Source organism: Coturnix japonica, chromosome W (assembly GCF_054131305.1).
Source record: "Coturnix japonica strain WE chromosome W, WE-NBRP24, whole genome shotgun sequence".
NCBI classification, from domain to species: domain Eukaryota; kingdom Metazoa; phylum Chordata; class Aves; order Galliformes; family Phasianidae; genus Coturnix; species Coturnix japonica.
Window position 1 is genome coordinate 9584875 of NC_140701.1, and position 26296 is coordinate 9611170.

A 26296-nucleotide genomic window follows, 5' to 3' on the forward strand; every position below is an offset into this window, starting at 1 on the left:
GGTCCTCCCTGCTAAGGTTCGGGGAATCAGGGCTTTCTGCTTCATAAGACAAAGGAGGGGTTTCTCAGCATCAGAGCCACCATGAAGAGTGAGCAAAGCCTCAAAATGGTGGTAAGGTAACACTTTGCTATAGAAAGGGGAACTTCACAGAAACCAAGACAAAGGGTAACTGTAGATAGTTTACATTTAAAAGGGCAGGGAAAAGGGGAATTACAGACACTTTGTCAAAAGAAAACCAGAGAAGAGGGCAATAAAGATAAGAAGAAACTGTCCAGAGACCTCTGACAAGAAGAAGGATTAGATACCCCCGGGCAAGATGATGCTGACATGGGAGAACGATAGCAGCAGATAACACCAAGAAGAAAACAGAAGAAGAATTTCACCCCAAAACAACGGCAAGGGTCGCAGGGAATGGGGTCAGGGGGAATGAGGGAATGGGGTTGTGAGGAATGGGGCCATAGGGAATGTAATGAATATGTAATCAAACTGAGGAGGAGACTATTGATTATGTATTAGCTTGACCTATATATGTAACACACTTTTCTCCTTACGGTGTGCAAGTTTGGTGGAGCTATCCCCCTTGCACCCGGGGCTGCGCAATGCTGGAATAAACATACCTGCTTTATAACCCCTCTTTGGATTATAGAGTTTGATTCCGCAAGTCAACCATTCCAGTACCTTTGCCTGACTGGAGTCATGGCTTCCAATTATCTTCTCTAACAAGTCCCTTGGGAAGCTTGCCTGTTAATGTTCCTCAGTGGGCCCATTAATGCTCCAAGAAACTTTACTGTTACTTCTGACTTTGTCTTGTTAAGTACTTTGTGCAAACATCTCTCTGCACTGGAGGCTGATGAACTCAGCATCAAATGCGCCCTGGGGCCCATTATAACCTAAAGAGTCTCCAGTGCCTTGTGCCTTCCTGTTCTCTTCTTCAGGTTTTCAGAACTTGTTCAGCAAAATGGAGAGAGCTTAAAGAGCAAGAATCCAAAATGCATTTATTGTCTATTTATTTATAGTTGGGTTTATACAAGAAGTTAAAGAAGCACTTTGCAACTGATGTCAATCCAAGATGTCCCAATGAGTTCTATTCTGTTTCTGTGTGGTCAAAGTTCCTCCTCAACCTCCCCACCCCTCTTCTACTCACATTGGCCCCATGGGACTTGCATCACTTTTCCTCACATCACTCTTCTCCTCTGCCGTCACCCACTCAGTGTTAAACCTCCTTTGTACCAACTCCCACTGGCTTTCCACAGAGAACCAGCTGCACACAGAAAAAGAAAGAATTCTCTTTATTTATGGCCAACAAACAGAAGGAAAGTTGATGCAATTGAATGAACAGTAAAATACAGTGATCAACTGCATGCTATATCCGAGCTGCTTCTATTGATGTTTATCTTTCATAGGGAATATTTGCACAGGAAATGAGTTAGAAACAGATAGGATGGGATAGATAGAATCACGGTGAAGGATTTGACAACAGACTTTGGGGAATGGAGCAAATTTCAGTAATCTCCCTGGGATAGATCAGCCAGGGATTTGGGAGGTATCAACTTAAAATTGAACAGGACTCGTATTTCACACATTGAGACAGGCTAACACATTCTTATTGATTTCTATCTTTATCTTCAACTCTTTTTTCACTTTTACTGACATTAATGAACATCTTACAGAATTCATGATTTTTTTAAAGCATGAAAAAAAACAGAGAAAAAGAAAAAAAATGAAAGAGAAAGAGAAGGAGAAGGCAAAGGAAAAGGAAAAAGAAAAGGAAAAGGAAAAGGAAAAGGAAGAGGAAAGAAAAAGAGGAAGAAATCCACATACAAAAAGAAAAAGAAAGAGAAAAATAAAAAATAAAAAATAAAAAAGGATAGATAGAATCACGGTGAAGGAGCTGACAACACAGTCCATCAGACTTTGGCGAGATGGAGCAAATTTGAGTCATCCCTCTAAAAGTCAGAAATCAGACAGATAATTGGGAGGTATCTGACTGAACAAAGAGCAAGGGATGGGGAAATCTGGCAGGCTGTGGCATGAGCGTGTGTCTAAATTGCCTGCTGAAAACATGACCTTAGCCACGGCCATTTATTTAGGAGAGCAGGAGACACCTGGAGGATGAGGGACATCAAATAGGCAGCAGGGAAGAGCAGCGGTGACGCCAGGATTTAGTCACAGGGCATTGGCACTAGCACCAGTGTCTGTGTCCCTGAACTGTATGGCATTCATGTCCAGCAAACACAGTTCTGAAAAACATCGTAGTTTCAGAAAAAGAATTAAAAAAGAAAAAAAAAAAAAAAGACATCAAATCACCTCACAGATTCATATTTACAACTTAAAATGGGACAAGACTCATGAGAATTTCTCATGTTGAGAAGGGTAAACACATTTTCATTGATTTCGCTCATTGTCTTCAATTTTTTCTGTCAATTTTATTGACATTAATGAACATCTTTTAAGCTTACGGACTCAAATAAAAAAAAATATATATATATATATATATATATATAAATAAATAAATAAAAGAGATAAATTTGCGTCTTGTACTTGGCCTGATGCCCCTTTGACCTTCACAGTTCCCGCCAGACCTTCATTGCCGGACAGTATGAGATCCAGCAGAGCACCTCTCCTATTTTGTTCCTCCATGGCTTGGTTAAGAATCTGCCATCTGTGCTCTCCACAGATCTGCTGGATGGCACATGCCCTGCTGTGCTGTCCCTGCTGTTGTTACTGCAGTGCAAAAGACTCCCAAAGGGGACTCAGGTTTGACAACATGAGACTCGCATCTGTCTGCAGAGGGCACCTTCCACTTGCTCTCCATGATCAAGAAGCCAGGAACAGACACTGTGGGAATCCTCTCTTTACCATTTCCATTAGCTCTGACCTGGCTGCTCTTCCATCCCCAGGCAGAGCTAAGTGCACTCTCACAGAGGGCAGTCACCCTTCCTTGAATCCTCGCCCATCCATCCTAAAGACTCTGTATCCCCCTTGCGCTACAGTGAAGTTGTGGAAGCCATTTAACTGTGTCCCTGTGGTCCTAACAGGAGCGCAGGTCTGCAGCTCATCTATGGTATCAGTGTGCAGAAGGTGGCACACAGACATTAGACCCATCATGGGTCTTGGAGTTGACTTAGCAGCACAGACGCACTTATGGCATGGCTTTCCCGAAGGCCCTGTGCTGCTCTTGTAGCTGCATGTGAATTCACCAGACAGCCGGTGCTATCCCTTCTCTGGCCCTCAGCTGATGCCCAGGAAGGAGGTGTCTATCTCAGGGATTTCCCACACGGTTTACAAACACTGGCACACATCAGGAGCAGCCCAGGCACCTTGGGCATTACCCAGTGTCTGTGTGTGAGCAGCTGCCTCCCAGATGAAGGACCAAGGACTCAGAGCAGGAGCTCACATGCAGGCAACTCCTTGTGCACTTCTGAACTGAACCAGAGGAATCCCAGCTCCTGTGGTTCTGTGGGGAGCTGTATCCCATTTCAGCTCCAGGATTTCTGACAAGGGATGAGACTCCTGCACTGCCTCAGCTGGATCACTGTCCTGCACAGAGAAAGTCCAAACCACCCCGTCCTTGTCTGGGTGCCCTTTGTGATTCATCAAACGAACTCTGGTAGTACTCGCTATATGTCTCCAATCAGTCATTGACCACTGGACGTGTGGTGGTTAATTGAGCGGATTTCAAAGCAGAGACATGATGCTGTTGTCTTTCATGAGCTGTTGGCCATGAGGACCCAGGGACATGTCAGGAGAGATGACTTAGAAGGATAAAAATGACATCATCTGCTGCTTGCTTGTCCGGGCTTCTGGGACTCAGGGAGCTCATAAAACTGGGCAGAGCTGCACAGAGACAGCTGTGCTGAGGAGCAGCTCTTGTGCACAGCACAACCTGCAGGTGACAGAAAGAGAGGAGAGAAATTGGAGTGAGCTTACAAGATATGTACTGTGTGAGCGCACTGCGAGCTCTCTGAAGGAGCATTGCTCACAGACCACGACACGCTAAGTCTCATGCAGTAGGCAATGCAGCTGCTTTTAATTGATAGTTAACTAAATCTGGGACATTCCGTAGCAGATTGGCTACAGATAATGCATGTTCTTTACAGTGGAAAAAAGACTTCTGCTCCAGCTGAGGGCTTCTGTGCTGCAGCATAAGAGTTAGGGGGGGAGCTGCATGTCCCAGCACAGCTGCAGGCTGTGCAGCCGGGGCTGCAGGCGGGTGCCCAGGGCTGTCCTGCAGAGTAGGGTCCCTGCTGTGCCCCTGGGGCTGTGTGCCGGGTATGGGACTCTGCCGCCTGCCAGGCTCAGCACTCAGCCTGCCCGGTGAGCTGCCCAGGGCGCTCCAGGGAGATGTGGGGGGGGAAGGAGCCCCCCAGCAGGGCTTGTGCTGCCACAGCTGCTGCCTGGGGCAAAGGAATCGCAGCTCCACTGCACAACAGTATGTTATGGAAGGCCCTTGGCAAGAGCTGAGCCATGGCAGGGAGTTTCCATTTCCTGTTCTGAGGCAAAGAGAATTAGAGTCAGAAATCTAAAAGGGGCAATAAGAGTTCTGAGAATTTTTTGTCAATCAATTGCTTGTTTTGTGAACACTCACACATGATGTGCTTTCATTCTCCCCTTTCTCAAAGGATGGAACCAATTGTAATTATCATCATTTTCTGTAAGCATGAATAATTCATTTATCATACGAACAGGCAGCATTTTCTATCTGAAACTGAATGCCACAGAAGCTGGGGTAGGGGGCTCTAAGAGCACTTGGGGTAAAGTTATAAGACATGAAACAGATGAAAATATCCACGGAGAAGAGATAAGAAAAGAAGAGGAAGGTCAGATCACCATGAGCTGCTTCTGCTTAAGGAATGCTGAACAACATGAAATTAAATGCAAGTAATGGTGCTAAATGTACACTGTTGTAGGAGAATGAAAACATTTCATATTATAGCAGGAGGAGTGTCTCTGAGAATGGTATGGATTTGTCATTACCTTCTGCACTCTGAGCAGGACTCCAAGCCCAACAACAGCAGATGCCCAACAGCAGCTCCATCAGCGAGTTCCTCATGTTGCCGCTGGGAGACACAAGGCAGCTGCAGCTCCTGCACTTCTGGCTATTCCTGGGCATCTACCTGGCTGCCCTCCTAGGCAATGGCCTCATCAGCACAGCAGTAGCATGCGACCGCCGCCTGCACACCCCCATGTACTTCTTCCTCCCCAACCTGGCACTCCTCGACCTGGGCTGCATCTCCACCACTCTCCCCAAAGCCATGGCCAACTCCCTCTGGGACACCAGGGCCATCTCCTACGCAGGATGTGCTGCACAGCTCTTTTTCCTTCTCTTCTTCATGTCAGCAGAGTATTCCCTTCTCACCATCATGTCCTATGACCGCTACGTTGCCATCTGCAAGCCCCTGGACCTTGATGGACAGCAGAGCTTGTGCCACCATGGCAGCAGCTGCCTGGGGCACTGGGGTTCTCAATTCCCTGCTGCACACTACCAACATATTTTCACTGCCTCTCTGCCAAGGGAATAATGTCAACCAGTTTTTCTGTGAAATCCCCCAGATCCTCAAGCTCTCCTGCTCAGAATCAAATCTCAGGGAAGTTGTGTATATCATTTTTAGTGCCAGTTTGGTGTGCTTCCAAACCATGGTGCCTTCAATTTCTACGACGGCTTCTCGGTCTTTGAAGCCTCTCTCTCTTACTTATTTTACTTGATTTATTAGCCTCAAATTCAAGTATCTTGTACTATATTGTATTATCTTGCATTCCGATATCATACTTAGTAAAATATATTTTTCCTCCTTAGATCTTAGCCATTGCTCTGTTTTTATTCTATGAGCCCAGCTTCCATCTCCATACCATTTCCCATTTTCCCGTACCCAATTTCGTGGTAAGGGGCCTGACTTGCGGAATCAAACTCCATAACCACAAAGTAGTTATAAAGCAGGTATTTTTAATGAGTGATGCGCATACACCCTGGTGCAAGGGGGATAGCTCCACCTCACTTCCACACTGTCAGGAGAAAGCGTGCAACAGATATAGGCTGAACTAATACATCATCAATAGTTTGCAGGAATTTGGATACATATTCATTACGTTCCTGTGACCCCATTAGCATGCATGCAGTCCCTGCCCCCTTGCGCATGCCTAGTGAGTTGTGGGGGTGGTCATGGGATGAAGGCTCATCATCTTCCTCGTCGTAAACTTTTGACCCTTCAGGAGGGGCACCCCCCAAACTGGTTCCAGCTTGCTCTGTGGACATCTAATCACCACACTGTTCTCGGGCTGTTCCACCCTTATCTACATGGCCTTCATTATCTTGTTTTCTCAAACTTAGCGTCTGCAATTCCCCCTCTCTCTGACCCCCTTAACATAAACTATCTATCTGTAACTACCCTTTGCCTTAGTCAAGCCTCTTTTCCCTTTCTGTAGCAAAGTGTTCTCTTTTCATCTACTATGGAGTCCTTTTTCACTATTCAATTCCCCCCTTTTCTTTAATCTAGCAGGGCTTCCACCTGCTAGATTATTCTATTCTTTCTTGACGTGTCCTGAAATAAGCCCTGCTCTCTACCTTTTGTCTCAGCTCATGCCTCTCCCATACCCTATATTCCCTTCTGGAATCCTGGCACAGACACAAAAAGCATCTTATAACAACACAAGTAAAACACACCAAGAGTAGCAAGGTGATTCAGACTAAGAAAAGCTGTTTTAGTCATCCTAAATTTGGCAACTAGTAAGTTTATCCCATGGTCCAGAGAAAACTATTCCCGAATCGGTGTTATCCCTGCCTACTCCATGTTGCAATGCAACTTTGGGTAAACAGGATACCTCCTCTTGGATTGTCCATCAGGCATCTGCTGCAGCATCCTCAATTGTTTCTAAGGTTACAGAGATTTTCATACAGCGATACCCCCCTTTTCTTGGGAGTTCTTTAAAGTCAATTTGCCATTGTTGCCCTGGAAGGCCCTTTCCCGTGAGGCCCACTTGTGCCCTGTTCCTGGTACTGGGATTGTACTTTGTAGTGTTGGTTTGCCCAATATATTCTCTCATCTTCTCTTAGAACCAATTTCCATAAAACATCAAAGGGCATAACATTGTGTCCATCTGGGCGCGAACCCATCTGTCAGCATGCTCTCTTCCTTTCTAAATCATTAATTGGATTCCTGTCTTCTTTAGAATATTTTACAGGTTTTGACTTGGCTTCAGAGATTTTAAGTTTACCGTCTGGAATTGAAGCCTTCTTCAACTGCCTGTTCTGCCACCTGATCTATCATCGTATTTTCTGTTTCCTGTACAGTGTTACATTTCTGATGTCCTTTACAACATATAGTAGCAATTGGTAGATTTACATCATGCTGTTTTCCTTGTGTGTGAGCAATCCTTGCTCTTTTCAGATGATACTATGACCGTGTGGCACCCAAACACATATTTAGCATCTGTCCATATGATTAAGGCTCTTGTCAAGGCAGTTATTTCAGCCTTCTGAGGGGAAATCCCCACAGCTGGTGGTTGTGCTTCGATTACCTGGTCAGTAGCAGTGACTGCATGTCCTGCCTTACAGTCTCCTTGTCTCACAAAACTGCAGCTGCTGGTAAACCAGGCATCTTCTGCATCTTCTAAGGGTTCGTCCTCCAGGTCCAACTGACTGGCTGGAATGTGCAGCTTTGGTTGTTTCAAAGCAGTCATGTCATCCTGGTTCTCCACCAGGGGAGTTCCGCTAAGGAAAGATACTGGGTTGACAATATTAGTTATCATTATTTATACATCACCCTGCTCTACCAGGATGGCCTGGTATTTCAGGAATCTTTGGGGTGAGAACCAATGAACTAATGTCCCCCTTTTTGTCACCAATACAGTAAACACTGTATGAGATATTAAAACTGGTATCCTTTGGCCCAATGTACATTTACAGGCTTCTTGAATATTAAGCACCAGTGCAGCCACCGCCCTCATGCACCCTGGCCATCCCTTACTCACTTTATCAAGCTGTTTGGAGCTTTACCATCAGTCCATAGCTGTGTATCCACAGTCAGCACCATCCTGTCATTCCTGGGAAAGCATGGAGTTCCTTGGCAATTTGCGGCTCAGGGGTTTTGCAGATGGCTTCTTTCCTGGCAGTCCTTAAGGTTCAAAGTCCAGCTGTAATCCCATATCCCAAATATGTCGCTTGCTACTATAGTTATTTGTGCTTTTCTGTAAACCAAGAAACTCAGCAAACTCACAGTCCATTACACAGTTCTCTTTTGTTGTTGTGGCATCCACGTGCTGCAGTAAAGTTCCACCCTGGGATGGAGGATCCCAGATCTCAGGCTCACGAGTTGACCAGTTCTCAAAAATTATTAAGCTGTTCTCACAACCCTGGGTAACACTGTCCTGGTTAACTGAGTCGCTTCTCCCCGTATTGGCCAAGCCAGGCAGAAGAGACATCCTTCAAATCCAGAAGGAAAACTCCACCTTTTCATTCCTTAACTGGGTTAATAAAGTGCATGGATTTGCCACCACTGGGTGTATCCATTCACAGAATCACAGAATCACAGAATTGTAGGGGTTGGAAGGGACCTCTAGAGATCATCGAGTCCAACCCCCCTGCCAAAGCAGGCTCCCTACACCATGTCACACAGGAAGGCGTCCAGGCGGGTCTTAAATATCTCCAGAGAAGGAGACTCCACCACCTCCCTGTGCAGCCTGTTCCAGTGCTCCGTCACCCTCACCGTAAAGGAGTTCTTGCACACATTTCTGCGGAACTTCCTATGCTGTAGTTTCATCCCATTATCCCTAGTCCTGTCCCCACGCACTACTGAAAAGAGACCAGCCTCACCACTATGGCTCCCACACCTCAGGTATTTATAAACCTGGATCAAATCCCCTCTCAGCCTTCTTTTCTCAAGGCTAAACAGACCCAGTTCCCTAAGTCTCTCCTCATAGGGGAGATGCTCCAGGCCCTTCACCATCCTAGTGGCCCTCTGCTGGACTCTTTCCAAGAGATCCCTTTCTTTTTTGTACTGGGGAGCTCAGAACTTGACACAGTATTCCAGATGAGGTCTCGCCAGGGCAGAGTAGAGTGGGAGGATCACCTCCCTCGACGTATCTCTTGAAGAAATGAACTGCATTGAAGAATACAGGGATGCCGTCCAGACTTGCAGACGTGGGATCAGGGAAGCCAAGGTGCAGGCAGAACTGAACTTGGCAAGGGACGTGAAAAACAATAAGAAAACCTTCTACAGGTACATGGGCCAGAAGAGACAGGCCAAATCGAGCGTACCTACTTTAGTAAATTTAAAAGGAGAATTGGCTTCAACAGATGAAGAGAAAGCTGAGCTGCTGAATGAGTTCTTCACCTCGGTCTTCACTGGTGGCCAGGATTCTAGTCTTGTTCACATCCCTAAGCCCTGCACCCCCATACCTCTATGTGGGGACCAAGGAGGAAAATCCCTCCCCACTGTAAGGCAGAGCAAGTCCAAGAGTGCCTCCTTAGACTGAATGAGTACAAGTCTATGGGGCCAGACGGTGTGCATCCCAGGGTTCTGAAGGAGCTGGCTGAGGTGGTTGCCGAGCCGTTCTCCATCATATCTGAGAAGTCAGGTGAGGTCCAGGATGACTGGAGGAAGGGTCACGACACTCCCATATACAAGAAGGGGAGAAGAGAGGACCCGGGGAACTACAGGCCGGTGAGTCTCAACTCTGTGCCTGGGAAGATGATGGAACAGATCCTCCTGAACAACATGCTAGATCAGATAAAGAATGGGCATGTGATCTGAGACAGCCAGCACGGCTTCACCAGGTCATGCTTAAACAACCTTGTGGCCTTCTATGATGGAGTGAAGGCGTTGATGGACGAAGGGAAGGCGACCGATGTCATTTACCTGGACCTGAGTAAGGCCTTTGACACGGTCCCCCATCACATTCTCATCTCCAAATTGGAAGGAAGTGGATTTGATGGGTGGACAACTGGATGGATAAGCAATTGGTTGAAAGGCCGCAGACAGACGCTGGTGGACAATGGCTCTATGTCCAGGTGGAGGCCAGTAATGAGCTGTGTCCCCCAAGGGTCTGTCTTGGGAATAGTGCTCTTTAAGATCTTTATTAATGACATCAATGAGGGAATTGAGTGCACCCTCAGCAAGTTTGCTGACTACACCAAGCTGAGTGGTGCGGTCGATACGGTGGAAGGAAGGGATGCCATTCAGAGGGACCTCAACAGGCTGGAAAGATGGGCTCAGGTGAACCTAACGAGCACCTTTCAACCTCATTGCAGCCTTTCAATACCTGAAGGGAACTTACATCCAGGAGGGGAGTAAACTCTTCGAACAGGCTGACAATAGCAGGACACAGGGAAATGGTTTTAAGTTGAAAGCGGGAAGATTTAGGTTGGATGTCAGGGGGAAGTTCTTCACTAGGAGAGTGGTTAGGCCCTGGAACAGGCTGCCCAGGGAGGTTGTTGATGCCCCGTCCTTGGAGGTGTTCAAGACCAGGATGGAAAGGGCCCTGAGCAACCTGATCTAGTAAATGTGCATGTTTGGTGGCCCTGCTAGGCAGGGGGGTGGGAACTACATGATCCTTGAGGTCCCTTCCAACCCGGGTCATTCTGTGATTCTGTGATTCTGTGATCTGTGACCTGCTGGCCATGCTCTTTTTAATGCAACCCAGAATGCCATTGGCCTTTTTGGCTACAGGGGCACACTTCTGACTCAGTGCCAACCTGTTGTCCACCAGGACGCTCAGGTCCCTCTCTGCAGAGCTCCTCTCCAGCAGGTCTTCCCCCAGCCTGTACTGGTGCATGCAATTATTTCTTCCTAGGTGCAAGACTCTACACTTGCTTTTGTTAAACCTCAACCGTTGAATGGACACCCATTTCCATTTCTTGCCTTCCGCAGGAGCAACTGATATCGTTACTGGTGCCTCCTGTGACTGATTAGAGTTGACTTGGTGATTTTCCTTTTCAACTTGAACCTTAGCTTGGAAACTCTCTCTCTCCAGAATAGTATTATACAGAGCACAGTAAGCATAAGCCAAACCACAAATAAGGTTTACCTCCTTAGATCTCTGTAAGCCGCACCATCTCTGACTCAAATACTCACTTAATTTCTTAGGGCGCCTCATATGTTCAGGAGTTAAATGCCACATCACTGAGGGTTCTAAGATTTTTCCTAAACCTTTCTATATACCCTGCCAGTCAGCATTCTCTGGTTTTGAAGGAGACTTCTGCATAGAACGAATGGAGAGAAGTACATTCTCTGATATTGATAACATGAACGTGAGTATGAATATGAGAATGAACACTAACTCAGCTTTCCAAAAACGTGTGGCAATCTGGGAAGACAGCCTGGAAACCGGATTGAACATCGTGGAGTTTGTAAAGGAAAAGACGGATGTTCTGAATGCCTTCCTTACATCTGTCTTTAAAAGTCAGACCAGTTATCCTCAGGGTACTCCTCTCTCTGACCTGGTAGTCTCGGCTGGGGAGCGCACTAACCCCCTGTGATTCTGGAAGAAACGGTCAGAGACCTATGGCTCCAACTGGACTGCCACAAGTCCGTGGGGCTGGATGAAATCTACCCGAGAGTGCTGAGGGAACTGGCAGAGGTGATAGCCAATCTGCTTTCAATTATCTAACAGCGCTCCTTATTGACTGGTGAGTTCCCAGAAGTCTGGAGGCTCACCAATGTGACTCCCATCTACAAGAAAGGTCGTAAGGAGGATACAGGGAACTACAGGCCTGTTAGCCTGACCTAGGTTCCAGGGAAGGTTATGGAGCAGATTGTCTTGAGGGAGATCACGTGGTATCTGCGGGACTAATGGGGGATCAGGCCTAGCCAGGATGGGTTCATGAGGGCAGGTCCTGCATGACCAACCTTTTCTCTTTCCATTATCAAGTGAACCATCTGCTGGATGAGGGAAAGGCTGTTGATGTAGTCTGCATAGACTTCAGCAAAGCCTTTGACACTGTCTCCCACAATATTCTCCTGCAGAAGCTGGCAGCCCATGGCTTGGATGGGTACACTCTTGGCTGGGTAAGGAGCTGGCTGGAGGGCCAGGCTCAGAAAGTGGTGGTGAATGGAGCTCAGTCCAGCTGGTGACCGGTCACAAGTGGTGTTTCCCAGGGGTCGGTGCTGGGGCCTGTCCTCTTCAACATCTTTATTGATGACCTGGATGAGGGCACTGAGTGCACCCTCAGTAAGTTCGCAGATGACAACAAATTGGCCTGGAGTGTGGATATGCCTGGGGGTAGCTCGGCCCTACAGAGGGATCTGGACAGACTGGAGAGCTGGGCTGAAGCCAATGGGATGAGGTTCATCAAGACCAAATGCTGCGTTCTGCATTTCAGCTAAAACAACCACAAGCAACGCTACAGGATTGGGTAGGAAGACTGCTGAAGAGGAAATGGACCTGGGGGTATTGATTGATGCTTGGCTGAACGTGAGAGGACAGTGCCCAGGTGGCCAGGAAGTCCAATGACATCCTGGCTTGCGTCAGAAACAGTGTTGCCAGCAGGAGCAGAGAGGTGATTGTTCCCCTGTACTCAGCTCTGGTGAGGCAGAACCTCAAGTACTGTGTTCAGTTTTGGACCCCTCACTGCAAGAAAGGCATGGAGGCCCTGGAACGTGTTCAGAGGAGGGCAAGAACGCTGGTGAGGGGTCTGGAGTACAGGCCGTATGAGGAGAGGCTGAAGGAGCTGGGAACGTTCAGCCTGGAGAAGAGGAGGCTCAGGGGAGACCTCATTTCTCTTTATAACTTCCTGAAGGGAGGCTGTGGTGAGCTGGGGTTCAGATTCTTCTCTCATGTTATTAGTGATAGGACCAGAGGGAATGGCTTCAAGCTACCGCAGGGGAAATTCAGGCATAAAATTAGGAAGTATTACTTCTCAGAAAGGCTGGTCAGGCTCTGGAATGGACTTCCCAGGGAGGTGGTGGAGTCCCTGTCCCTGGAGGTGTTCAAGGAGCGACTGGATGTTATGTTGAGGGACATGGTTTCGTGGGAGCTATTGGTAATAGGAGAACGGTTGGACTGGATGATCTTTTAGGCCTTTTCTAACCTTGGTGATTCTATGATTCTAGGATTGAGGTTAAACAATTATTCAGGTATATCAGTGAGAGATCTGCCCCAAGGTGAGAAGGCTCTGCTTGGCAGGGGATGTGGGACAATCTGGGAAGCTGCTTGCAATTGTGGGCACCCCAGGGCTTTGGAACTTTGTCTCTGAGCAACTGCAGGATCCTGAGAAACTGGTAGAATATTGGGGGCAGGTCTGCTGTGGCTCTGGTAATCCCAAAGAAGCACAAATGACTGCAGTGTGCCAGGGCCTGGCCCACACCTACTGAGCTGTGTTCAACACTCTTCACCATCTTCAAGGGGAAGAGAGCTGGATCTGCTGACAGTGCTGCAGCCTCTGCAACCCATGGCACAGACCCTGCAGCAGCTCCAAGGTTTTCTGCTACACGTTCTGCAGTTACTCCATGCTCTGGACAGATCCCGCTGTCACTCCACCCCTCATAATGAGCTCTACAGTCACTCTTGATAAAGGTCCTGTAGCTGTTCCAAGTACTGTGATAAGAAAATGAAACAAATGCCTCCCATGTGAGGTGCACTGTGCCAGGAGGTACAGCCCTGTGGTCACTCCAACCCCTCCAATGAGCCCAGTGGCTGCTAAAATTTCAATCCCAGGTTGTGCGGTGATTCCAGCTCTGGCAATGAGCTCTGCAGTTGCTGCAATTCCTGCAACAGCCTGACAGTCACTTCAGTTCCTACATTGAATCCTATGGCTGTTAAAACCCTGCAACTAGTCCTGGAATTGCAAACAGATAAACATAGGGATTAGTTCATATATGTTTGCAACTGCATGTGTTGTATATGTGTGAAAATATACTAAATATATATGTATAAATACATTTGTCATAATTATTATCCTTTTCTTTTTCTCTTTGTCTCAACCCATAAAGCTTAAACCACAGCACTGCCCTGAGACGCTTACTGATCTCCTTGGGACTATTCAGTCTGATCCGGTCACGCACTGAAGAGCACCAGAAGATCTCAAGGTATTCTCAGGGAGCAGCTCCGGAGGTATATTCCTTACACCAGCTTTGGAAGAGGCCTCCAGGTCTTTGGACCTGCTCTGAAGGGGCCCTCTTGTTATGGCAGTGCCAGCAAGGAGACCAGCTCTGACACAGCCGTCTTTATTGAGGGCTACTGACTGCAGCAATGGATTCCTGCTGTAGAGGCAACAGGACTGTCGTGAGATACAGAAGACCTTCAGGACTGCACAAATGACAGGGCTTGAGAACACTGTGGCAGTGTAAAGAGATCAGAAATGGAAAGAGCTCGTTGTTCTGCTGTCTGCCGCTGTACCTCCAAAATCCAGTCAAAGAAGGATAAAAGAAAAGCTAAGTAAAAGTCTATTTTGAAACACTTTTAGGTATCTTACAAGATATTCAGGGAATCTGCTTACAAGTTTACATGAGCTCCTGGAGTGAGAAAATGGAAAGTAGGTAGGAAAGAAGTGAAATTAATATTTATTTATAAGTTAAATACCATTTTTTTTTAATTTTTTTTTTTTATGCATGTTGCTATATCTCACATAATCAAACAACCAAAGATGCATAAAACATAAAGAACCATCACTGGGAATCCTGTGAGAAAGTTGTGCATTTTATGGAAGCTGGAATAGTGTGTATTGCAACACCTTCCTGAGAGCCTCCTTGATCTCCCTGTTCCTCATGCTGTAGATAATAGGGTTCAGTGTTGGAGGAACCACTGCGTACAGAAGTGCCACTGCCAGATCCAGGAGTGGGGAGGAAATGGAGAGGGGCTTCAGGTTGGAAAAAAAGGCAGTGCTGAGAAATAGGAAGACCACAGCCAGGTGAGGAAGGCACGTGGAGAAGGTTTTGTGCCATCCCTGCTCAGAGGGCATCCTCAGCACAGCAAGGAAGATCTGCACATATGAAACAACTATGAAAACAAAGCACTCAAGGGCAAAACTGGCACTAAAAATGATATACACAACTTCCCTGAGATTTGATTCTGAGCAGGAGAGCTTGAGGATCTGGGGGATTTCACAGAAAAACTGGTTGACATTATTCCCTTGGCAGAGAGGCAGTGAAAATATGTTGGTAGTGTGCAGCAGGGAATTGAGAACCCCAGTGCCCCAGGCAGCTGCTGCCATGGTGGCACAAGCTCTGCTGTCCATCAAGGTCCAGGGGCTTGCAGATGGCAACGTAGCGGTCATAGGACATGATGGTGAGAAGGGAATACTCTGCTGACATGAAGAAGAGAAGGAAAAAGAGCTGTGCAGCACATCCTGCGTAGGAGATGGCCCTGGTGTCCCAGAGGGAGTTGGCCATGGCTTTGGGGAGAGTGGTGGAGATGCAGCCCAGGTCGAGGAGGGCCAGGTTGGGGAGGAAGAAGTACATGGGGGTGTGCAGGCGGCGGTCGCATGCTACTGCTGTGCTGATGAGGCCATTGCCTAGGAGGGCAGCCAGGTAGATGCCCAGGAATAGCCAGAAGTGCAGGAGCTGCAGCTGCCTTGTGTCTCCCAGCGGCAACATGAGGAACTCGCTGATGGAGCTGCTGTTGGGCATCTGCTGTTGTTGGGCTTGGAGTCCTGCTCAGAGTGCAGAAGGTAATGACAAATCCATACCATTCTCAGAGACACTCCTCCTGCTATAATATGAAATGTTTTCATTCTCCTACAACAGTGTACATTTAGCACCATTACTTGCATTTAATTTCATGTTGTTCAGCATTCCTTAAGCAGAAGCAGCTCATGGTGATCTGACCTTCCTCTTCTTTTCTTATCTCTTCTCCGTGGATATTTTCATCTGTTTCATGTCTTATAACTTTACCCCAAGTGCTCTTAGAGCCCCCTACCCCAGCTTCTGTGGCATTCAGTTTCAGATAGAAAATGCTGCCTGTTCGTATGATAAGTGAATTATTCATGCTTACAGAAAATGATGATAATTACAATTGGTTCCATCCTTTGAGAAAGGGGAGAATGAAAGCACATCATGTGTGAGTGTTCACAAAACAAGCAATTGATTGACAAAAAATTCTCAGAACTCTTATTGCCCCTTTTAGATTTCTGACTCTAATTCTCTTTGCCTCAGAACAGGAAATGGAAACTCCCTGCCATGGCTCAGCTCTTGCCAAGGGCCTTCAATAACATACTGTTGTGCAGTGGAGCTGCGATTCCCCTGCCCCAGGCAGCAGCTGTGGCAGCACAAGCCCTGCTGGGGGGCTCCTTCCCCCCCCACATCTCCCTGGAGCGCCCTGGGCAGCTCACCGGGCAGGCTGAGTGCTGAGCCTGGCAGGCGGCAGAGTCCCATATCCGGCACACAGCCCCAGGGGCACAGCAGGGACCCTACTCTGCAGGACAGCCCTGGTGAAGAGTGAGCAAAACCTCAAAATGGTGGTAAGGTAACACTTTGCTATAGAAAGGGAAAGGGGAACTTAACAGAAACCAAGACAAAGGGTAACTGTAGATAGTTTACATTTAAAAGGGCAGGGAAAGGGGGAATTACAGACACTTAGTCAAAAGAAAACCAGAGAAGAGGGCAATAAAGATAAGAAGAAACTGTCCAGAGACCTCTGACAAGAAGAAGGATTAGATACCCCCGGGCAAGACGATGCTTACGTGGGAGAATGGTACCAGCAGATAACACCAAGAAGAAAACAGAAGAAGAATTTCACCCCAAAACAACGGCAAGGGTCGCGGGGAATGGGGTCAGGGGGAATGAGGGAATGGGGTTGCGGGGAACGGAGCCATAGGGAATGTAATGAATATGTAATCAAACTGAGGAGGAGACTATTGATTATGTATTAGCTTAACCTATATCTGTAACACACTTTTCTCCTTACGGTGTGCAAGTTTGGTGGAGCTATCCCCCTTGCACCCGGCGCTGCGCAACGCTGGAATAAACATACCTGCTTTATAACCCATCTCTGGATTATAGAGTTTGATTCCGCAAGTCAATTTGGCACCCCAGATGGGACCCTCTCTGTTCGGCTGCAGGACCAGCTGAGAAGGGGGACGCCTTTGGCGCGCCCCGAGATTTCTCGGAAGGACTCCCCTCCCTCATCTGATCACTGCAGGAGCAGACAAGAACCATCTCTCGGCGGACCAGGTATGTGAAATGGGGGACCCGTAAGTCGTGAGGAGACGTCCTACGCAGGGCACAGTGGAGTCGGCGTGCTCCCCCCAGGGATGTGAGCTCACGGGTTAGGTTAGGTTGCCGGCTGGGTTAGGACTCCCTAGGGAGTGCCTACAAAGGGGCCAGTAAGTCGTACGCATGGTAAAAGGGCTGTTGCTCACATTCAGGTGATTGCTAATTGGGCAGAGCTTGTCTGCTCTCTAGTACAGGGTGATTTGGGTAATCCTGGGATAATTAGTATCGTACAGCGCTGTCTATATAGGTGACCTAAGTCAACAACTAGCACCGGTGTTCTTAACATCTTTGGTTAAGCTTAACAAATGATATTTGAAAATGTAATTTTGTTTGAATTTGTTTGTCGTGTGAGTGTGGTGTGAGTGAGACGCAGCACAGCTGCGGGGCGAGTGTGGAGTCCCGACCTGCGGTTCCGTCCTCCCGCGAGGGAAACGGCCGGGGACGGACGAAGCGAAAGTTGTCTCCAATACTTGTTTGTCTTTGTTTTAATACTTGTTTATTTTGTATTATTAATTACTGGTTGTTGTAAAGTATGTGGTCATAAGTCATAACAATGCTGTTGTGTCAGAAGTGGTTTTACTTATAAAAGAATACGGTGGTTTATATTAAGTTACGATGGGAAAATCACAGAGCAAAGAGGTCCCTGCGCGCTCACCCCTGGGGTGTATACTGGCACACTGGCGAGATATTGCTGGGAAATCAAGAGAAACCCTGAGTCGGAAAAACTTGATTAAATATTGTAATCAATGGTGGTTGGTGTATAAGCTGGAGGATAGGGACAATGAACATATAGAGGGATGTCTGTGTGGAATGAGTATCAAGCCATTTATGTGATACTGTGTTCTGCCTGCGAAGAGGTGTAAGGAAGGTGGGTCAGTCAGTGCTGGCTCTGTAGCGAGAGGTGTATAACTGAACAATATGGATTGCTATGGGAAAGTTATAAGGTAGTAAGAGTGTTTTTGGAAACTGAAGAACTGTGTTTTTTGATTTGTGGGTTTTGAAGGGAATGGGACAAACTGTTTGGCTGGTATAAGAAAGTGTAGTTGTTAATGTCATACGGAAGTATTGTTGAGGGTACGTGGAAGTGTAAATGAGGGTACAAATAGTGGAATAGTGTACAGAGGAAAAAGGGTTAAAGAGAAAGTGAGTTTATCTGTGCTGGCATGAGAACAACCCCCCCGCACCGTTCCCCTGCAATCAGAACTCTCAGAGTGGGAGAGGGAGCCAGGGTCAGAGACTGCTGCTGTAAACAGCAAAGGGGAAGGTGGAGAGGACAGGGCACTGGAAGTGAGAATAGCCTTCATGTGCAGAGATCTGGGAAATCTGAAATCTGGGCAGCACTGGATGGCTCTGGAGAGGAGGTGAAATGTAATGATTAGAGTTTGGAAAGTGAGAAAGTTTGGGAAGGACAAAAGTTGAGGAAGGCAAAGATAAAAACAGGGATGTCAGGTCTGAAGAGAGGTGTACAGTAAGAAGAAAACAAACAAACAACAACAACAACAACAAATAACAAAACAAACACCTGATTGAGAATCAGAGATGTTCAGGGAATTGAGAATAATAACAGCTGTTTCTGTTGTGGTGCTAGAGTAGGGCCATAGGACCCAGGGATCCCCCACGAGGAAAGCGGGGGGAGGGAGGCTTGAAGAGCCCAGGGAGGGCTCTGCCCCGCTGGAATGAAAGCAGTGTGCAAATGCAGTGGGACACTGGTAGAGAAATCCGACCAAGCTGAGTGAGAAGGAATTGCCTCTGATTGCAGAACTGAACAATGAGAACTTGGGAAGTTAACCCTAGCAGATACACCGATGAAACTGCAGCTAAGGAAGCAGGATAAATTAGTTCATTTTCTGATGGATATGGGAGCTTCTTACTACCCATAGATGGTTTTGTAACATTAGTAGGTGCTACTGCCCAACAAGAAAAGGCTTACTTTTGGAATTAATTAAATATAAGCTAAGAAAACAAGTAGGAATACAGAAATTCTTGTACCTGTCAGGTTACCCTGGCAAGAAATTTAATAAAACTGGAGCTAAGGGTCAAACAATATTGGCTGATTAAGAATTGTAAGTCTGACTATTAACACAAACTGGGAAAAACAATGTTATACCCCCAGGAGCCACAGCAATCTCAACTAAGACACACTTAGGGGTGTGGGCATCAGGGCCAAAATTAAGCCCTAAATACAAGTTAAAAGCAAGAGCTCACCCACTCAGGGTAAAGTGGTGCCCTTTGAGGATATGTGACTGTAGAAGGACAAAAGAAATAATAGATAATTTTTTGAGTTTGAATTACTAATTGAATGGGAATCCAAGTACAAAACTCCAATTTTGCCAATTTGCTAAATTTTCGGATAACAAGTGCTTTAGTTTGGTAGAAGACATGAGGACAAGTAATGGAATTGTTGAATGGATACACTCAGTGATGGAAAATCCATGCACTTTATCAACCAAGTTAAGGAATGAATAGGTGGAGTTTACCTTCTGGATTTGAGGGATGTCTCTTCTGCCTGGTTTGGCTAAAGGAAGCCTAAGGTTATTTGCCTTTGAATAGGAAAACCCTAACAGAGGGAGAAGAGACTCAGTTAACCTGGACAGTGTTACCCAGGGTTGTGAGAACAGCTTAATGATTTTTGAGAACTAGTCAACTCATGAGCCTGAGACCTGGGATCCTCCATCCTAGGGTGGAACTTTACTGGAGCATGTGGATGCCACAGCAACAAAAGGACTGTGTACAATAGACTGAGAGTTTGCTGAGTTTCTTGGTTTACAGAAAGCACAAATAACTCAGAAATTACAGCTGGACTTTGGACCTTAAGGACTGCCAAGAAAGAAGCCATCTGCTAAGCCCCTGAGCTGCAAACTGTCAAGGAACTCCATACGTTCCCAGGAATGACAGGAGGGTGCTGACCATGGATACACAGCTACGGACTGATGGTAAACCTCAAACAGCTTGAAGTGAGTAAGGGATGGTGCCTGAGGGCAGTGGCTGCACTAGTGCTCAATATTCAAGAAGCCTATAAATCTACACTGGGCCAAAGGACACCAGTTTTAATATCTCATACAGTGTTTACTGTATTGGAGGCAAAAGGGGGACATTAGTTCATTGGCTCTCACCCCAAAGATTCCTGAAATACCAGGCCATCCTGGTAGAGCAAGGTGATGTAGAAATAATTGTGACTAATATTGTCAACCCAGTATCTTTCCTTAGCGGAACTCCCGGAGAACCACTATTACATGACTGCTTTGAAACAACTGAAGCTGCACATTCCAGCCGGTCAGTCGAACCTGAAGGACGAACCCTTAGAAGATGCAGAAGACGCCTGGTTTACCAGCAACTGCAGTTTTATGAGACAAGGAGACTGTAAGGCAGGACATGCAGTAACTGCTACTGACCAGGTAATCGAAGCACAGCCACCAGCTGTGGGGACTTCCCCTCAGAAGGCTGAAATAACTGCCTTGACGAGAGCTTTAATCATATGGACAGATGCTATATATGTGCCACACGCTCATAGTACCATCTGAAAAGAGCAAGGATTGCTCACACACAAGAAAAACAGCCTGATTTAAATCTACCAATGGTTATTATATGTTGTAAAAGACATCAGAAATGTAACACTGTACAGGAAACAGAAAATAAGCTGATAGATCAGATGGCAGAACAGGCAGTTGAAGAAGGCTTCAATTCCAGACGGTAAACTTAAAATCTCTGAAGCCAAGTCAAAACCTGTAAAATATTCTAAAGAGAACAGGAGTCCAATTAATAATTTAGAAAGGAAGAGAGCAAGCTGACAGATGTGTGCATGCCCAAATGGACACATTATTATGCCCTTTAGTATTTTATGGAAATTGGTTATAAGGGAAGATAAGAGAATATATTGAGCAAACCAACACTACAAAGTACAGTCCCAGTACCAGGAACAGGGCACAAGTGGGCCTCATGGGAGAGGGCCTTCCAGGGCAACAACAGCAAATTGAGTTCACAGAACTCCCAAGAAAAGGGGGGTATCGCTGTATGAAAATTTCTGTAACCTTAGAAACAATTGAGGATGCTGCTGCAGATGCCTGATGGACAATCCAAAAGGAGATATCCTGTTTATCCAAAGATGCATTGCAACATGGAGTAGGCAGGGATAACACCGATTGGGGAATAGTTTTCTCTGGATCATGGGATAAACTTACTAGTTGCCAAATTTAGGATGACTAAAACAGCTTTTCTTAGCCTGCATCACCTTGCTACTCTTGGTGTGTTTTACTTGTGTTGTTATAAGATGTCTTTTGTGTCTGTACCAAGGTACTGGAAGGGAATACGAGGTTTGGAAGAGACATGAGCTGAGACAAAAAGGTAGAGAGCGGAGCCTATTTTGAGACCCATTAAGAATCTAGCAGGTAAAAGCCTGCTAGATTAAAGAAAAGCAAGGAATTGAAGAGTGAGCAAAGCCTCAAAATGGTGGTAAGGTAACACTTTGCTATAGAAAGGGAAAGGGGAACTTCACAGAAACCAAGACAAAGGGTAACTGTACATTTAAAAGTGCAGGGAAAGGGGGAATTGCAGACACTTAGTCAAAATAAAGCCAGAGAAGAGGGCAATAAAGATAAGAAGAAACTGTCCGGAGACCTCTGACTAGAAGGATTAGATCCCCCCCCCCCCCCGGGCAAGATGATGCCGACATGGGAGAACAATAACAGCAGATAACACCAAGAAGAAAACAGAAGAAGAATTTCACCCCAAAACATCGGCAAGGGTCGCGGGGAATGGGGTCAGGGGGAATGAGGGAATGGGGTCGCGGGGAACGGGGCCATAGGGAATGTAATGAATATGTAATCAAACTGAGGAGGAGACTATTGATTATGTATTAGCTTAACCTATATCTGTAACACACTTTTCTCTTTACGGTGTGCAAGTTTGGAGGAGCTATCCCCCTTGCACCCGGCGCTGCGCAACGCTGGAATAAACATACCTGCTTTATAACCCATCTCTGGATTATAGAGTTTGATTCCGCAAGTCACTGGGCACCCGCCTGCAGCCCCAGCTGCACAGCCTGCAGCTGTGCTGGGACATGCAGCTCCCCCCCTAACTCTTATGCTGCAGCACAGAAGCCCTCAGCTGGAGCAGAAGTCTTTTTTCCACTGTAAAGAACATGCATTATCTGTAGCCAATCTGCTACGGAATGTCCCAGATTTAGTTAACTATCAATTAAAAGCAGCTGCATTGCCTACTGCATGAGACTTAGCGTGTCGTGGTCTGTGAGCAATGCTCCTTCAGAGAGCTCGCAGTGCGCTCACACAGTACATATCTTGTAAGCTCACTCCAATTTCTCTCCTCTCTTTCTGTCACCTGCAGGTTGTGCTGTGCACAAGAGCTGCTCCTCAGCACAGCTGTCTCTGTGCAGCTCTGCCCAGTTTTATGAGCTCCCTGAGTCCCAGAAGCCCGGACAAGCAAGCAGCAGATGATGTCATTTTTATCCTTCTAAGTCATCTCTCCTGACATGTCCCTGGGTCCTCATGGCCAACAGCTCATGAAAGACAACAGCATCATGTCTCTGCTTTGAAATCCGCTCAGTTAACCACCACATGTCCAGTGGTCAGTGACTGATTGGAGACATGTAGCGAGTACTACCAGAGTTCGTTTGATGAATCACAAAGGGCACCCAGACAAGGACGGGGTGGTTTGGACTTTCTCTGTGCAGGACAGTGATCCAGCTGAGGCAGTGCAGGAGTCTCATCCCTTGTCAGAAATCCTGGAGCTGAAATGGGATACAGCTCCCCACAGAACCACAGGAGCTGGGATTCCTCTGGTTCAGTTCAGAAGTGCACAAGGAGTTGCCTGCATGTGAGCTCCTGCTCTGAGTCCTTGGTCCTTCATCTGGGAGGCAGCTGCTCACACACAGACACTGGGTAATGCCCAAGGTGCCTGGGCTGCTCCTGATGTGTGCCAGTGTTTGTAAACCGTGTGGGAAATCCCTGAGATAGACACCTCCTTCCTGGGCATCAGCTGAGGGCCAGAGAAGGGATAGCACCGGCTGTCTGGTGAATTCACATGCAGCTACAAGAGCAGCACAGGGCCTTCGGGAAAGCCATGCCATAAGTGCGTCTGTGCTGCTAAGTCAACTCCAAGACCCATGATGGGTCTAATGTCTGTGTGCCACCTTCTGCACACTGATACCATAGATGAGCTGCAGACCTGCGCTCCTGTTAGGACCACAGGGACACAGTTAAATGGCTTCCACAACTTCACTGTAGCGCAAGGGGGATACAGAGTCTTTAGGATGGATGGGCGAGGATTCAAGGAAGGGTGACTGCCCTCTGTGAGAGTGCACTTAGCTCTGCCTGGGGATGGAAGAGCAGCCAGGTCAGAGCTAATGGAAATGGTAAAGAGAGGATTCCCACAGTGTCTGTTCCTGGCTTCTTGATCATGGAGAGCAAGTGGAAGGTGCCCTCTGCAGACAGATGCGAGTCTCATGTTGTCAAACCTGAGTCCCCTTTGGGAGTCTTTTGCACTGCAGTAACAACAGCAGGGACAGCACAGCAGGGCATGTGCCATCCAGCAGATCTGTGGAGAGCACAGATGGCAGATTCTTAACCAAGCCATGGAGGAACAAAATAGGAGAGGTGCTCTGCTGGATCTCATACTGTCCGGCAATGAAGGTCTGGCGGGAACTGTGAAGGTCAAAGGGGCATCAGGCCAAGTACAAGACGCAAATTTATCTCTTTTATTTATTTATTTATATATATATATATATATATATATATATATATATATATATTTTTTTTTATTTGAGTCCGTAAGCTTAAAAGATGTTCATTAATGTCAATAAAATTGACAGAAAAAATTGAAGACAATGAGCGAAATCAATGAAAATGTGTTTACCCTTCTCAACATGAGAAATTCTCATGAGTCTTGTCCCATTTTAAGTTGTAAATATGAATCTGTGAGGTGATTTGATGTCTTTTTTTTTTTTTTTTTCTTTTTTAATTCTTTTTCTGAAACTACGATGTTTTTCAGAACTGTGTTTGCTGGGCATGAATGCCATACAGTTCAGGGACACAGACACTGGTGCTAGTGCCAATGCCCTGTGACTAAATCCTGGCGTCACCGCTGCTCTTCCCTGCTGCCTATTTGATGTCCCTCATCCTCCAGGTGTCTCCTGCTCTCCTAAATAAATGGCCGTGGCTAAGGTCATGTTTTCAGCAGGCAATTTAGACACACGCTCATGCCACAGCCTGCCAGATTTCCCCATCCCTTGCTCTTTGTTCAGTCAGATACCTCCCAATTATCTGTCTGATTTCTGACTTTTAGAGGGATGACTCAAATTTGCTCCATCTCGCCAAAGTCTGATGGACTGTGTTGTCAGCTCCTTCACCGTGATTCTATCTATCCTTTTTTATTTTTTATTTTTTCTTTTTCTCTTTCTTTTTCTTTTTGTATGTGGATTTCTTCCTCTTTTTCTTTCCTCTTCCTTTTCCTTTTCCTTTTCCTTTTCCTTTTCTTTTTCCTTTTCCTTTGCCTTCTCCTTCTCTTTCTCTTTCATTTTTTTTCTTTTTCTCTGTTTTTTTTCATGCTTTAAAAAAATCATGAATTCTGTAAGATGTTCATTAATGTCAGTAAAAGTGAAAAAAGAGTTGAAGATAAAGATAGAAATCAATAAGAATGTGTTAGCCTGTCTCAATGTGTGAAATACGAGTCCTGTTCAATTTTAAGTTGATACCTCCCAAATCCCTGGCTGATCTATCCCAGGGAGATTACTGAAATTTGCTCCATTCCCCAAAGTCTGTTGTCAAATCCTTCACCGTGATTCTATCTATCCCATCCTATCTGTTTCTAACTCATTTCCTGTGCAAATATTCCCTATGAAAGATAAACATCAATAGAAGCAGCTTGGATATAGCATGCAGTTGATCACTGTATTTTACTGTTCATTCAATTGCATCAACTTTCCTTCTGTTTGTTGGCCATAAATAAAGAGAATTCTTTCTTTTTCTGTGTGCAGCTGGTTCTCTGTGGAAAGCCAGTGGGAGTTGGTACAAAGGAGGTTTAACACTGAGTGGGTGACGGCAGAGGAGAAGAGTGATGTGAGGAAAAGTGATGCAAGTCCCATGGGGCCAATGTGAGTAGAAGAGGGGTGGGGAGGTTGAGGAGGAACTTTGACCACACAGAAACAGAATAGAACTCATTGGGACATCTTGGATTGACATCAGTTGCAAAGTGCTTCTTTAACTTCTTGTATAAACCCAACTATAAATAAATAGACAATAAATGCATTTTGGATTCTTGCTCTTTAAGCTCTCTCCATTTTGCTGAACAAGTTCTGAAAACCTGAAGAAGAGAACAGGAAGGCACAAGGCACTGGAGACTCTTTAGGTTATAATGGGCCCCAGGGCGCATTTGATGCTGAGTTCATCAGCCTCCAGTGCAGAGAGATGTTTGCACAAAGTACTTAACAAGACAAAGTCAGAAGTAACAGTAAAGTTTCTTGGAGCATTAATGGGCCCACTGAGGAACATTAACAGGCAAGCTTCCCAAGGGACATGTTAGAGAAGATAATTGGAAGCCATGACTCCAGTCAGGCAAAGGTACTGGAATGGTTGACTTGCGGAATCAAACTCTATAATCCAAAGAGGGGTTATAAAGCAGGTATGTTTATTCCAGCATTGCGCAGCCCCGGGTGCAAGGGGGATAGCTCCACCAAACTTGCACACCGTAAGGAGAAAAGTGTGTTACATATATAGGTCAAGCTAATACATAATCAATAGTCTCCTCCTCAGTTTGATTACATATTCATTACATTCCCTATGGCCCCATTCCTCACAACCCCATTCCCTCATTCCCCCTGACCCCATTCCCTGCGACCCTTGCCGTTGTTTTGGGGTGAAATTCTTCTTCTGTTTTCTTCTTGGTGTTATCTGCTGCTATCGTTCTCCCATGTCAGCATCATCTTGCCCGGGGGTATCTAATCCTTCTTCTTGTCAGAGGTCTCCGGACAGTTTCTTCTTATCTTTATTGCCCTCTTCTCTGGTTTTCTTTTGACAAAGTGTCTGTAATTCCCCTTTTCCCTGCCCTTTTAAATGTAAACTATCTACAGTTACCCTTTGTCTTGGTTTCTGTGAAGTTCCCCTTTCTATAGCAAAGTGTTACCTTACCACCATTTTGAGGCT

The 26296-nt window shown here is 46.3% G+C and overlaps 1 long non-coding RNA gene across 1 annotated transcript in view; it reads right to left on the reverse strand.

The window, feature by feature from the left end:
* The window catches only part of LOC146754485 (uncharacterized), a 138825-nt gene that overhangs the window by 108814 nt on the left and 3715 nt on the right, over window positions 1–26296 (reverse strand). The window lies entirely within an intron of this gene.